Below are 14,127 nucleotides of genomic sequence, written 5' to 3' on the forward strand. Positions count from 1 at the left end.
GCTTCTGGCGAACCAAAGCAGCACATGGAAACGCCGTTTACCTTCCCGCTGGAGCGGTACCTATTTATCTACTTGCACTTTGACATGCTTTCGAACTGCTAGGTGGGCAGGAGCAGGGACCGAGCAATGGGAGCACCCTTAACTCCTGAGGGCTCCTGTTTAGGGTGCCAGCCATGCCCTAGTCCAGGCTGCCCATTCCATTCCCAACCCCAACTAACTTATTTTCTTTCCAATTGATACTCAATATTCTGTGGCTTCTGAGCATGCTGAGTCTTCATTGGGTTTTGTAAGGAGTTTCCTCCTTAGCATCCCTCCCCCTGATACTTATCCAAACCTTGAGGCTCATCCAAGCATGCAGATGCCTCCCACTTGTTTCTCAGTAGACCCATTTTGCTTCCAATCCACTCATCACCTGAGAGTGCTATTTGGAGGAGTGACTTGGAGATCCATGATTCACAAGTGTTGCATTTAGTTTTGGTTAAGCACTGCCAGTCAGAAAGGGATGCATCAAGCAGGGACAGGGCCTCTCCTCTCACTGGGATACTTTCTGACTCTTCCTCCTTCCAAGATAGCTTCTTGGCTTGTAAAAATATTACGGTACATTAAAAAAAAAGCTATTGGGATAATGTATTATGCTAAAGTAGCATAAAAATGTAAAACGATGTGTTTCCTTTGTATAAATCTCAGGGGTGACACATGTATTTAAAGGTGGGTGTCAGTCATCTAAAAATAAACATGGGATCAATGTTCTGTTTACCATGGGATTAATAATTACCTCATTGATATGAACCAGAACCCAGTGACCCTGCAAAGTGTGTCCTGTCAGTCTTGACATACTGTATGCTTAGAAGATAATGCCATATGATTTATTTCAGTCAATACTTACAAATATTAGTTCAAAAGGTTCTTTCAAGCCAAATAGGAGCATTAAAAATAGTTAGGTGTTTCCCCCCTCCATCACTCCCTCTCTTCAAATCTTATCTACAGGAAGGCTAAGGTTTACTAGAAGGGGTGAAGCATCTACATTTCAGCTATATGGAAGCAATTTATTTCTGCCTAGTCAAAGAGCCACGAACACCCAGAAGTCAGTAGCAAGAGGTGAAAGCAAGGTCCTGTTTAACTCATGAACCCATTGATCTTTGCATCCTTGAACTGGACGTCGACAATGAATGATTGCCCAAAGAGACTCAAAACACCAAGCCACTTACATTATAGATGCATTATGGTCTATAATCCCACGTCTGTGCCAATCTCCAGCACATGCCATCTGTCAAGAATTTCCACGAGTTTTAATCTTGAATCATAAGCATAATCTTGACTCATACTCACTGAGGTAAAACATTAGACTACATTTAATCAGCGCGAAGTATTTATTATAAGAATATATATTTTAATAAAAAACACTTTGTGGCTAATCCAGAATAAATAATGGTATGGTGATGGAAGACTTAAGCCTCTTTCAAATTAATTTGAAAAACTTCACTCTCCCTTCTCCTCCTGCCAATTTATGTCCTTACTTAAAATGTTTTGTAATAACTAGTTATGAATAGAAATTCATATAAATACACTTACAAAAACCACATAAAGCATTCGTGCTTTGAAAGCAACTTTCTCTAACACTGTTTTGTTTATTTATGGGAATCAGCCCAAATTCTCCTTCACAAGAACTATACAAAGTAAGTGGTTTTTTTGCAATTCAAATGAGTCCCTAAGAACATAAGGAGGAAAATATGCAACCTGCCAGAATAGCATGAAACTTCAATATGAAAATTGTATCGGCAAGTGTCTACCAATTTCAAATTAAAAATCAAAGGGAGCCATTAAAAGAGGAGTGTGTTGTCTCCAATATGTAGCACTGAGACACTTACACCTTCCCCAAGGAAGGGGAAAAGCCCAAATGGCAAGCCTTTCCGTTTACAATCCATAAATTATCAAGTCATTTCTCACTTGTGGAATTAATATTAGTCTACACCCCCACATCATCTTGAGACCGGAGCAAGCCGAATTTTCAAACTGAACATAACACAAACACTGATGTCTGTGAGACTTAATGAACAGCATGGCATTCAGTAACTCCAGTAAAAAGGCATTTGCAGCTAATCATCTGCTTTTTCACTTTGTTTGGAGTTGTCTGTCGGTGTTTGTGGACCTGCTAGACACTGTGGCGGTGAGTCAGCTCCTGCTGGAAACTTAATGAAAGGAAGCAGGAGGGGGGGAAAGAATTTGGTCCCAAATAGCAAATCACAAAAATGTGCCTAAATATAGCAAGAAAGGATTGATAAAGGTGTGTGGGCTTGTGACAACATAAAATTCCAGATAGTTGGAGATTTTTGTTTTTATTTTCGGTCAGTTGGATGCCCAGGTCCTGAGAAGCATTTTTGTTATGTTTTTAAGACAGGTCAACAAGAGCCATGGTTATTTTTTACCTAAACCTTGTTCCAAGGACTTGCACATGATTGCACTCTCTCAATAAAACCCACTAGCAGTTCTTTCTGCTTCTTAGGCAGAAGAGGACCTGCTACTCCCTTGACTGGTTTTTGCAAACACTCATAGCAGCACAGCACAGCAGGTTCAGAAGAGGAGCAAAGCGGTTACAATCTCCTCTCCAGAAGCTCACAAACTCCTTCACTTGTGCTAAATAATGGTTTAGAAACTGAGTCTATGCAGTGCTTTTTTTTTTCCTTTAAAAATGTTCAGGGGTGCTCATTTTCCTACTCATACTGAAATACTGCCCCTCAATGAGGCCAAACTTAGATTCACAAAATGTTTAGGGGTATGCGTACCTCTCCGTCCCCCCAGAAATAAAGCATTGGGTCTATGTATTATTTTTAGAAATATTTTTTTTGAAAAACCCACGAGTATTCACCTACACAAAATTAAGCAAGAGTTATGCAAACTTGTTACAATTTATGGAAATATTCTTCTTGCTTTTCTGAAGTCTGTATCTTCAGTGTTGGGTTAGAAAATATAATCAACTGTAGGGTTCGATGGAACATAACACCCCATGACATGCACAGGAGCCAAATATAATGTCAAAAGCCTACAATATGCTATTGTAACCCAGTGAATGTGGCAAGTGTTTGTCTATCTGCATGAATTCCCTGCAAAGAAGGGAAATTATGAAAGCCTGCAGAATAATGCAGTGCTCAATATGTCAGTTAAGTTTAATTTGTTATCGTGGCTGAATTTTAAAAGGTTTAATTAAGCTTTCTTTTCTTAACCTCAAGCTTCCTGGTACCTTCCCCCGTCTTTTCAAAACAGTTTGTCTAATTGTTATTGAAATGGTATCCAATTTTATCTCAAGGAGGCAACTATGTGTGATTTGGTTCTGGCATTTCAGTCTATGCGCTTGGCTGTGTACGTGTATGTGCTTTGCTTTGCAACATTTCTATGGGCATCTAGTAATATAGGGAAATGATTCTTAAAGTCAGTTGAGCTGAGGGGTGCCTTGGCTCCCGCAATGTATCTTGCGCCTTCAATCAGAGCCAAAAAATCTGATCCCATCATCAGCAATAAGTTCATAACAACGATCAAAAGGCAAGAGGTTTCACAACCAGCTTTTCAATGTGGTTTGTAAGTTTGCCTCCTCTGGTTTCAGGCTTTCCTGGGCTGCTGACTGAGAAATACTACAACTGTGTTCCACATTGCATGGTCCACTTCTGAATAAAGTGTGAGGATGTGGAAACAAGAAGCCGGAAGAAAAGATTTTGCTGGGGATGAAGGAAGAATGTATCTGTAGCAGAGAGGAACTGTGGAGACTAAACTCTGAGGGTGAGTCAGTGACAAGTAGAGAAGAGGCAAGGTGAAGGAAGGCAGGAGAGGGACAGAGGGAGGAGAGAGAGAGACTGCCCTAAGCCACTCTCAGACTTTGAACATCTGGTTCTAGATAGTAGGCCTCCATCTTCATCTGTACTGTGCAGGTGAAAAGTTGAGAAGTGGCAGCTATAGTGGTTTGTAGTACAGCCAAACCTTGGTTCCCAAATGGCTTAGTTGCCAAACAAATCGGCTCCCAAACGCTGCAAACCTGGAAGTAAGTGTTCCTGTTTGCGATGGATTTTTGGAAGCTGAACGTCTGATGCGGCTTCTGCTTGAGAGCAGGAAGCTTCTGCAGCCAATTGGAAGCTGTGGCTTGGTTTTTGAACGGTTTCGGGAGTCAACCAGACTGCCAGAATGGATTAAGTTCAAGAACCAAGGTACCACTGTACATCCATTGTACCTGGAGACATGGAACCACTTCCTTCAGCAATAACCACCCCCCCTCTGTGTGTGTGGCTTGCCTCCACCAGCACTGCCCCAACCCTGGATCATAGGCACTATAAAAGTTGAGTGGCCGAGCACATGATTTGCTAGGGTTCCATCCTCAGCACCTCCAGGCAGGGTTGAGAGACACTTCAGTCTGATACCCTAAAGCAGGCATGGCCAAACTTGACCCTCCAGCTGTTTTGGGACTACAATTCCCATCATCCCTAGCTAACAGGACCAGTGGTCAGAGATGATGGGAATTATAGTCCCCAGACACCTGGAGGGCCAAGTTTAGCCATGCCTGCCCTAAAGAGACATGGCTTGTCATTGTAGGCAATATCGGCCTATATGGAGGAATGATCTGACTCAACACAAGACAGCTTCTTATGTACTCCTTCCTTGTAAATTATGAGAATTGACCCCTCCTAGTGAACCAGTTGGGTCCTAAAGCATACAAAACCCCTAGACATAAGGCCATCTCTGTTTTAAACTAATTGAGTGAGGGGGGATATGGCCCACCAAGAATAAACGTTGAGCCATTGCAAGAAACAGGCCAAGAAGCAAGCACAAGTAAGAGGTGGGTGCTGCAGTACTGGGACCATCAGTCATGACTGAGAGCTCCTCGGGCTATTTTTTGCTGTCCCAGGCCAGCTTGTCTTGCAACTTCTGCATAAATGACATTCAGCCAGCAGCAGCATTTACAGGGAGGACACACCAAGGAGAGCCGGTACAGTGTGCCAGGAAGCATAGTGGAGATGGGCCATGCTGACCCTGCATTCAAAACTCCACAGAACCCTGAAGTTCTGTTAGGGAGCTTGGGCCAGTAGCGATATTTAAACCTAGCTAGCTCAAAAGGATGATAAAACCGAAAAACTCCACATATCCTTCCCCAAGTTCCTTGGAGGCAAAGTGTGATAAATAAATGAAGAAGCACCACAGAGTGTTGGCTTTCTAAACCATTCAAAGACAAATTGATTCTCCGTCAGGGATTCCATTTGGGCCATTGTGGACAATGATGAAAGCAAATAACGTACATTTCATCTTTGGATTTCTGGAGTGAAAGGGGTTATTCACCATCTTTTAAGGTCTTATATTCAGGCATCAGGCATTGGTCCATTTCCCAAGAAGTAAAGATGCTGGGGTTTTTTTTCCTGATGGCTCTAAGAGATCTACATGTCACATAAGTAGTGGAGTCTGTGACCTATGCTGCTTGTTTAATTTTTTTCTAACCTTAGGTCACAGAGCATGGAGGTCTTAGTTTTTGGCAGAAGAGTGACTGAAGGGAATGGATGCTGTCTGTGGTGACCTCTGACCTTTCAAAAACTCTACTTTCTGAGTGGAGAAGTGCTAGAGACTTGGCTCTGGTTTATTAAAGCATACCAATGTTCTTACAGCCTCAAAAAGACTGACATGACTTTAATGCCTTCAGTAGAACTTAAATAGATTGTAATGGCCCAAACAGATGGGAGATGGTGTCTCATGAAGGCCCCCAAAACCTTTCTTGCAACTCTGTTTTGTTAGCCCTCCTCCTGCCCCCAAATCACCAGCCATTTACAACTTTGGACTAATTGAAATGTCAGCACTAGACTAGTTTAGGGCACATCTGAATTCTAACCTGCTGCATGGACCACACATTAGCTGGTGTTAGAAACAATGTCTTTCTACACATGAAGTAGAAGATGTCTGTGTCTGGGTGCCAACAGTTAGCAAGGAGAAGCAGTGAGGGTTTTGACTGGGTCTTGACTGGCACATAATATGCAGCAGTTGTGTCATCATGCAGATATATTTAAAGTGTGTGCATACTGTATTTACATTAATTTGAATTTGTGTCAGCTGACCAGAAAGTCACTTTGCAAGTGCTATTGACTACCTGTGCCTTTGTCCACATGGTTTGATTGTGTGGGCAAATGAAAACATGGTACAGTGGTACCTTGGGTTACAAACACCTTGGGTTACAAACACTCTGGGTTACAGACTCCGCTAACCCGGAAGTAGTACCTCGGGTTAAGAACTTTACCTCAGGAAGAGAACAGAAATCGCATGCTGGCGGCGTGGCGGCAGCAGGAAACCCCATTAGCTAAGGTGGTACCTCAGTTTAGAACGGTTTCAGATTAAGAATTAAGTTCACAACTAGAGGTACCACTATACCTAGAGTCATTGTGATGTCAGATGACAGACAGGTGGGAAGCAGGGGCCACCCCCAGTGCAGGGTGCACTGTTACATGCATTAAGTTTTATCATGGTCTCTACATGAAAACATGTTAAGGTATGTGAAAGAAAATATTTTCAACTTATAAAGAGTAGACAATATGGTTTCAGGTTTCCCCTGTCCTTGGCAAACATTGTGCAGAAAATGAGGAGCATCTTTTATAGCTACTAGAGATCGGATTTCTAGTTTCCTTGCAAAGGTAAACACTGTGCAAGTTGTCATAGGCTGTTTGCCATGTCTACCTTTGGTCCCCTTGAGGACATTACAGTAGCCATTAGTGAAGTGGAGAAATAAATTAGGTCATGAACACTCTGAGGGCTTTTTTTGTGTGGCCAGTGACATTTGCCAAAATAAAAATAAAAAACATCAGATAGTGGCTGAAGGATAAAATACTTGTGACTTCTTAAGAAGCCCTTATAATCCTGGCAAGCATTTCATGTGAACACAATAACATGCCTCCAAAACACACACACACACACACACACGAATACAGACATGCACCACAAATACACAAAACTATTGAATTTTGTGTTGAGAGACAGTGGAATTCTGATATGGACCTGTCTTTTCCTTATGTAAAGTGTCATACTGATGGTGGCAGTAGTAACAGCAGAAGTAGTAATTTTAATTAAATCTCAGAGGTCTCTAATTTCTTGCATCCCTTATTTGGCACATATAGAGAGTAGGAGCAAGTTGTGAAAAAGTCCAGGAAAAAACATATGAATTTCACCTGAAACCATATTTATGTCTGCATTTGCCTTCCACTCTGTGATAAAGACATGGACAACTTTTGCTCTACATGTGGGAGGCTGCTGGCTCTGCTCTTATGATGCTTCACAATGCCTTGAGAAAATTTGAGAGCACCAGCTGCTTTCTTCATCCACGTGACAAGCTAAGACTCCACAAGCAGAGAGGTATTTAATGCTGCCCCCCCTAGTGGACACTTGACAGATAACTAGAAGGGTAGTTGTCTCCTTTCAGGGCTAAGCTATATGTTACTTCTGTTCCATGCTCAGCAACCACATTTGGTTTTTCAAAAATTAATTTTAAGGCCAGGTTCCCTGATTTTCTTCAGCACTGCACAGAGAAGTGAGTTTTAACCCCATATTCTCTCACAGAATTATCATTAGGAATAACTCTCCCATTGGTGCCAGTGGGTGGTGGTGTTGTTGTTCAGCATTGATATAACATGTGAAACAGGCCAAAGTCTCACAAAAATTATCTCAGAAAAGATGAGACTGATAGGAGAGATTTGTTGTTGTTGTTTAATTGTTTAGTCGTGTCCGACTCTTCGTGGCCCCATGGACCAGAGCACGCCAGGCACTCCTGTCTTTCACTGCCTCCCGCAGTTTGGTTAGACTCATGTTGGTAGCCTCAAGAACACCGTCCAACCATGTCATCTTCTGTCATCCCCTTCTCCTTGTGCCCTCCATCTTTCTCAGCATCAGGGTCTTTTCCAGGGAGTCTTCTCTTCTCATGAGGTGGCCAAAGTATTGGAGCCTCAGCTTCAGGATCTGTCCTTCCAGTGAGCACTCAGGGCTGATTTCCTTCAGAATGGATAGGTTTGATCTTCTTGCAGTCCATGGGACTCTCAAGAGTCTTCTCCAGCACCATAATTCAAAAGCATCAGTTCTTCGGAGATCAGCCAGTGGGTGTTATTCCCTCCCAAAGGCTGCTAATTGCAACTTGGGAATTATTTTTATTGGGATCACCACTGTGATGGAAGGGGTTAAACCTCCTCTCCCTGTGTGTTGCCTAGCTGTGTGTGCAGGGGTGTGTATGAATGCCTAATTATTATTATTTTAATTTAAAGAAACCAGAAATGGTTGCTCACTACACAATTAAAATGATACTTGTTTGACCCCTAACATTTCCTGAAGCAAATAGCAGCTGCAGTGGGGAGATTTGGATTGGAAGAATGGTAGGAGTAAAGTGTTGAAATCCCATCCCTCATGCTACTGCCCTCATCCATATCTCTCTACCTTCAATATGACTGATATTTAGTAAAGAAAAAACAGGCATGCAAGGGCCAGCCATGTGATTAACATCACGATTAGTTTGGCCCACAGCAGACTCCATCAGCATTTTTAAAGCTTATTATTCTAGCTGGCATTTCATGGCCATGAATAGGATACATTTGTGGTAGATTCCATAGGAACTGACAGAATTTCACAATAACTTTCTTAAATACCGGTACATATATTTAATCTTGTTACCTGCCTTCAGGATGTGGTGACAGAAGTACTCAGTAAAAGCATGTTCACACTCTAAAACTAAAGTTTTATGGGTAGCGCTTGCACTTTAGTATATTTATCCATTGCATACTTGTTTTGCATTACTAGCTCCAACATTCTTTATGCAGCAGATGAAATAGAAGTAACGAGTTCTCAGATGTAATTAGAACTGCAGAGCACAAGTTAGAGAAGTCTTGTGAAAAGAACCATAAATCTGTAAGTTCCAACACAGTCTTCACACATTTGCAAGGACTCGGTGTAAGGATGTTATCACTTCTACAAACTGATTTTTGTTCCTGCTTTGATTGTCACAATGAATGGGCATCATTTACTGGCACACTCTGAATGACACATAAAAAACCTAATAACTTCCATTCATGTCAGCATGCCAAGCTCCAAATTTAATGGGCACATTGATTATTTCCGATAAGACCTCTCCTCCTTGCAGAGGGGAGGAGCTGCGAGCGGGAGCCGTTTCCCGCACTTGCAGGGGGGCGTGTTTGGCCCCCTGCATCAGCCCCTATCCGCTGCCATGCCAAGCCCCTCTGCCAGCCAATAGGGCTAGCCGGGGGGCAGAGACTGGCTTCATTTAAACAGCCGTGGCAGCGCCATTCCCCTATTCTGCTTCCTGCTTGCAATCGGACCACCTGCCCTCCCTCCCTCTAGGTTTTGCTATGCTTTTGACCTTGCTATGGACTTTGGTTGGTCACCTTGGTTGCCCAGGGGGTAGGAGTTTTTTATCCATTTGGCAAATTGGCACCGGCCTCTTGTTTTTTTTCACCTACCTCGTAGAAATTCGTCACAACTTTATGGTATTGGCGGTTCGACATTGGAATATTTAATACGTGATGTAATATGTGTTGTGTGTTGGCGGGCAGGTTGTGGCCATCACCTCCCTCCTAGGGGTATCCCGTTAAGGGGATTCGGCAGTCGTGGATCCTGTCCGATACCCTGCTGGTGGGCTAGGACCATGGCACGACCCCCGGTGACGTCAGGGGAAGCTTCCAGTTGTATTTGCATCAACAAGCTCCTCCCACTGGTCATTACCCCTAAGGTGACTCCCCGAGTGGGGTGGAGTCAAGCGTTGTGCTCTTCTCCAATGCCTAAAGCCAATACCTCTCACATGCTATGACCAATAAAGTTGTGGCCTTATTTTGCCCATTAACCTAAAATCATGTGTCCTTGTGTTTTATTTACTCCACGTGGGTGGCAGGTCATTGACTCGCAATATACTAGGGATAGCACAACACATTCCTTTCCCAAGTCAAGGTGGGAATGACTGTCTTATTCCAAATGGGGAGAAGGCATTCACAGGGCAAGTTAACTAAGGATTCCATTTAAGAACATGGGAAGAAGCTGTGTCATATACAGGGTGAGTCCTTTAAAAGAGGCCCCGTGGATACAGAGTACACATGTTCCACAGGGCCTCTTTTAAAAGACTCACCCTGTATGTGCTGAGGCTGTTGATCCATCTAACTCAGTATTGTCTCCTGTGACTGGCAGGGGGTGCGCAGATTTTCAAGCCAGTCATCCTAATCCCTTCCTGGAGATGCCAAGTTTTGAATATAGGACCTTTTGCATGGAAAGCATGTGCTCTACGACTGAATGACAAACTCTCCTGGAACATATGCAGATCGATAGCTCTGTTGGTTAGAGCGTGGTGCTGATAACGCCAAGGTTGCAGGTTCGATCCCCATATGGGACAGCTGCATATTCCTGCATTGCAGGTGGCTGGCCTAGATGATCCTCAGGGTGCCCTCCAACTCTACAGTTCTGTGATTCTATGTGGGGAAAGGATCCACACCTACCTACATATCCTGTGTTTCAGGCTTGATGTAATTATTGCGCTGGAGTATCTGTATTCCTGGTTATTATTAGGTACAGCAAATGCTTTCAAAATATAGTGGCTATCTATTCAAGTGTACAACTCTAATTGTTGCCACCACACACAGAAATAGATTTGCTCCCACCTCCTGAAGCCTGAAGTGGCACCCCTGAGATGAAAATGCAAGCAAGGCGCGTTGGGAGGCATGTGCACAAAGGTCCCCAGCATTCTCTGCACCAGAGACCCGAAAATCCATTCTGCAACGGCTGCTCGAAGCAACCATGCTGGAAATTCTAGCAAAGCTCTTGTGCTTTTGACGCATACAGAAATAATGCATAGCAGTATGGGGGAGTGTGTGGCAAAGGGGGAGCCAGCGCCAGAGTTAAGGTGGCCTGCACAGGGTGCCAAGCTGAGAGGGTGCAAAATTGAGATGATCCATAATGGAGAAGATTAATCTCGGAGCACCAAATTCTGGCCTCGCACAGGGTGCCATATTATGAACTATTACCAAATTCCACCCCTAGTGGAGCTATAGTTACTTTTACACCTGCTATGCACCTTTCAAAGGCAGAAAGTGCCTGCAAAAACTAAAGGTTTGCAGCACCTGTTCCTCTGTAATACCGTCAAATCTCTCTCCACAACCAACACTGTTCAGTGAAAGCTGTGGCTTTTCCAGCTATGTCCCAGATCCTACGATGTTACCGTGTGAGGAGACAGTTGCCATATGAAGCAGTTTTAAGTGGCTCTCATATGACAGCCATTTCCTATGCCATCCATGTCTTGTCTTCAATCTAATGTAGGTAGATGCCCTTAAGTAGAAGAAGAAGAAGAGAAGAAGAGTTTGGATTTGATATCCCGCTTTGGGAGTCTCAAAGCGGCTAACATTCTCCTTTCCCTTCCTCCCCCGCAACAAACACTCTGTGAGGTGAGTGGGGCTGAGAGACTTCAGAGAAGTGTGACTAGCCCAAGGTCACCCAGCAACTGCATGTGGAGGAGCGGAGACGCGAACCCGGTTCACCAGATTACGATTCTACCGCTCTTAACCACTACACCACAGTGAAATCAGTAAGACTTACACGTGTCTGACTCTTCAGTAGCCCATGCTACCTAAACTTGAAAGATCAAGTATTTTAAGTGAGAATACTTTAGTTCCCAACTGCATTCCTCCTTTGGCAGATTTCTAAGTAGGCACAGAAATTCCACGCTGCCTTTTGCACCATTATATCATTTTAACAATCATTTCTTGAGTTCATTTTTAGAAGGTTTTGATGTACCTGGAATCGTGGAGTTTTCCCTCATCACCAGCCTCTGATGATTCTCTGAGCGGGCAGAACATTGTTAATGCAAATCATGCTTTAAGCTGGGGATGGGGGATCAACAACATATAGCTCCTGCCAAAGGAGTTATTAGGCCTTGCAAACTCAGATAAAGATATCAAAGGCTTTGATTTTGATGACCCGTTAGAACATGTATCTGCTTAATAGATAACTCATCTTTATTGCCATTTTAGAAAATAGATTAAGGCTGCCTTTATTATGCTGACATTATTACAGAGTGAGAGAGATGTGGCAGCACATAATCAGTTGATGGCAGGCAGGAAAGTGTGTAAGGGTGGAATATCAAGGGGAGGAGAAAAGGAATAAATGTGTGCACCCCTTTCAAGTGCAGACATGGGTAGAGATGTGACTTGAATTTTATTTGCTTGGTGTTATTTATATGCTGCTTTTCAGTTCAGGTGCAATAGATATGGGGTCCCCAACCTGTAGGCCACTAGTTGCCACGACCTTCATTCAGATAATTACTGGCATGTCTGTAGAAATACAGTTAAGAATCATGCAGCATTTAACACAATATTGCAATTGCTACAACAGGCAGAAAAAAAATCATTAAGTGGTCCACCAAGATGCTCATTGATTTCTGTGTGGTCCATGGGAAAAGGGTTTGGGAACCACTACAATAAATGGAACAGTGGACAGTTTAATGACTATTGTGAAACGGAAATCTACATTCGTAAGTTGATGCATCTGTAATGCCCTAATGCTAAAAAGTGTTAACTCCCAAATTTTGTTTACTAACCTTTTTGTGTGCCATTTTATTCTGTTTTATTAACCATAATAACTGTGCCCAGTGGTGGAACACATTTTGCAAGCAAAAGCTCGCAGGTTTCAGGTAGGACTGGAATAATCTGAAACCCATGAGACCCACTAGCAGTCAGAGTAGATAACACTAAGCTAGATGGACAACTAATCTGTCTTGGTGTAAGGCAGCTTTCCATGTTCTTATTTTAAAATTAAGTTTCTATTATTTTCAGTGCAGAGTAATACCAACAAAATTTAAATTGAAAGACTCTGAACTCCCAGGCTGTAGACAGTTCAAGAACTGAAGTATGCAATGTAGTTAGATAGCAAAAGGAAGGAAGTAAAAAATGTTCAGCTAGCACAGTGATTATATAGCACTTTTTATTATCAGAATGCAAGTTAGTGTTGATCAAAGAGTCTTAACAGCAGGCTCAGGTGGTATGTAAGATAAATGGGAATCCGGTCTAGTAAAAGCAGTATGTGTTGATGGGTTTTGCCAAAACTTGAGCTACTGGTGTATGCTTTTCATAATTAATATAATTACTAGAATTGTCATAATATATATTCTCAAATATACAGGTATGTCTCAATTGTACATTCCAGATATGGGCTGCAATGGGTTTCTTCGTACATCAAGGCTTAGATTCACAAAGCTTGCACATTCAAACCCTCGTGGAGCTCTGGGGGAAGATTGTAAATAAAGAAGGTAAGATGAAGAGTGAGATAGAAGATAAAGAGCTAACATGAGGGAGGAAGGGAGAGCGATAGTATGGGGTGGTGAAAATGCTGCAGATGGATGCTGATAAGGTGGAGTAAGAGAAAAATTAAGGTAAAACTGAACAGCCCCAAGAAAGCTTTGGAAGTACTCTCATTGACTTCAGCAGGGATTAGAATCCCTCTGATAGATCTGCAGACTTTGTGTCATCCCTCCTCCAGCTTATTTGTAGGGTTGTCTGTTGAAAAAGGTAACACTGGCTAGATCACACATATCCAAGCAGAAGCAGCTGGAGTCCATTCCTCTTGCTGCATTGTTAGGTGGTGTTACAGAAATTCCTCCTCCCTCAGCTATATGTTTAGTTAAGTATATAATGCATGAGATACATGTAGACACCCCTCCCAAATGTCTCATGGATCCACCCACCCCCCAACTCAAATTATTGCTAGTTCTGCATATTGGCATGCCAAGGAGGGAATGTTTGTTACCTTGCATAATTTGGTCCATTTTGGAATATCTGTGCTGGCAGGCCAGAGAGCATGCTAGGAAAATGTACTCGGAATGGGTTGTGCTGGCAAAGCTATGTGAAAGGCTATTTGCCTGCACTCTGTTTGGCAGTAAAAATGGTGTTATTAGCCTGTCATGTTTATGAGCACTGAGATTCATGGAATTGACATTTATTTATTTATTTAATGGTAAGAATGGAGCCAGCTCGATTCTCATCTGTGACTTTCAAAGGTTTCCGTTTCCAAGGCATTAGACTTTTGGAATGGGCTTGTGTACTGCAACTTCACTGCAGGACGCCCCATTTACCTTCGCTGTGT

This window comes from Lacerta agilis, chromosome 10, assembly GCF_009819535.1.
Source record: "Lacerta agilis isolate rLacAgi1 chromosome 10, rLacAgi1.pri, whole genome shotgun sequence".
NCBI classification, from domain to species: domain Eukaryota; kingdom Metazoa; phylum Chordata; class Lepidosauria; order Squamata; family Lacertidae; genus Lacerta; species Lacerta agilis.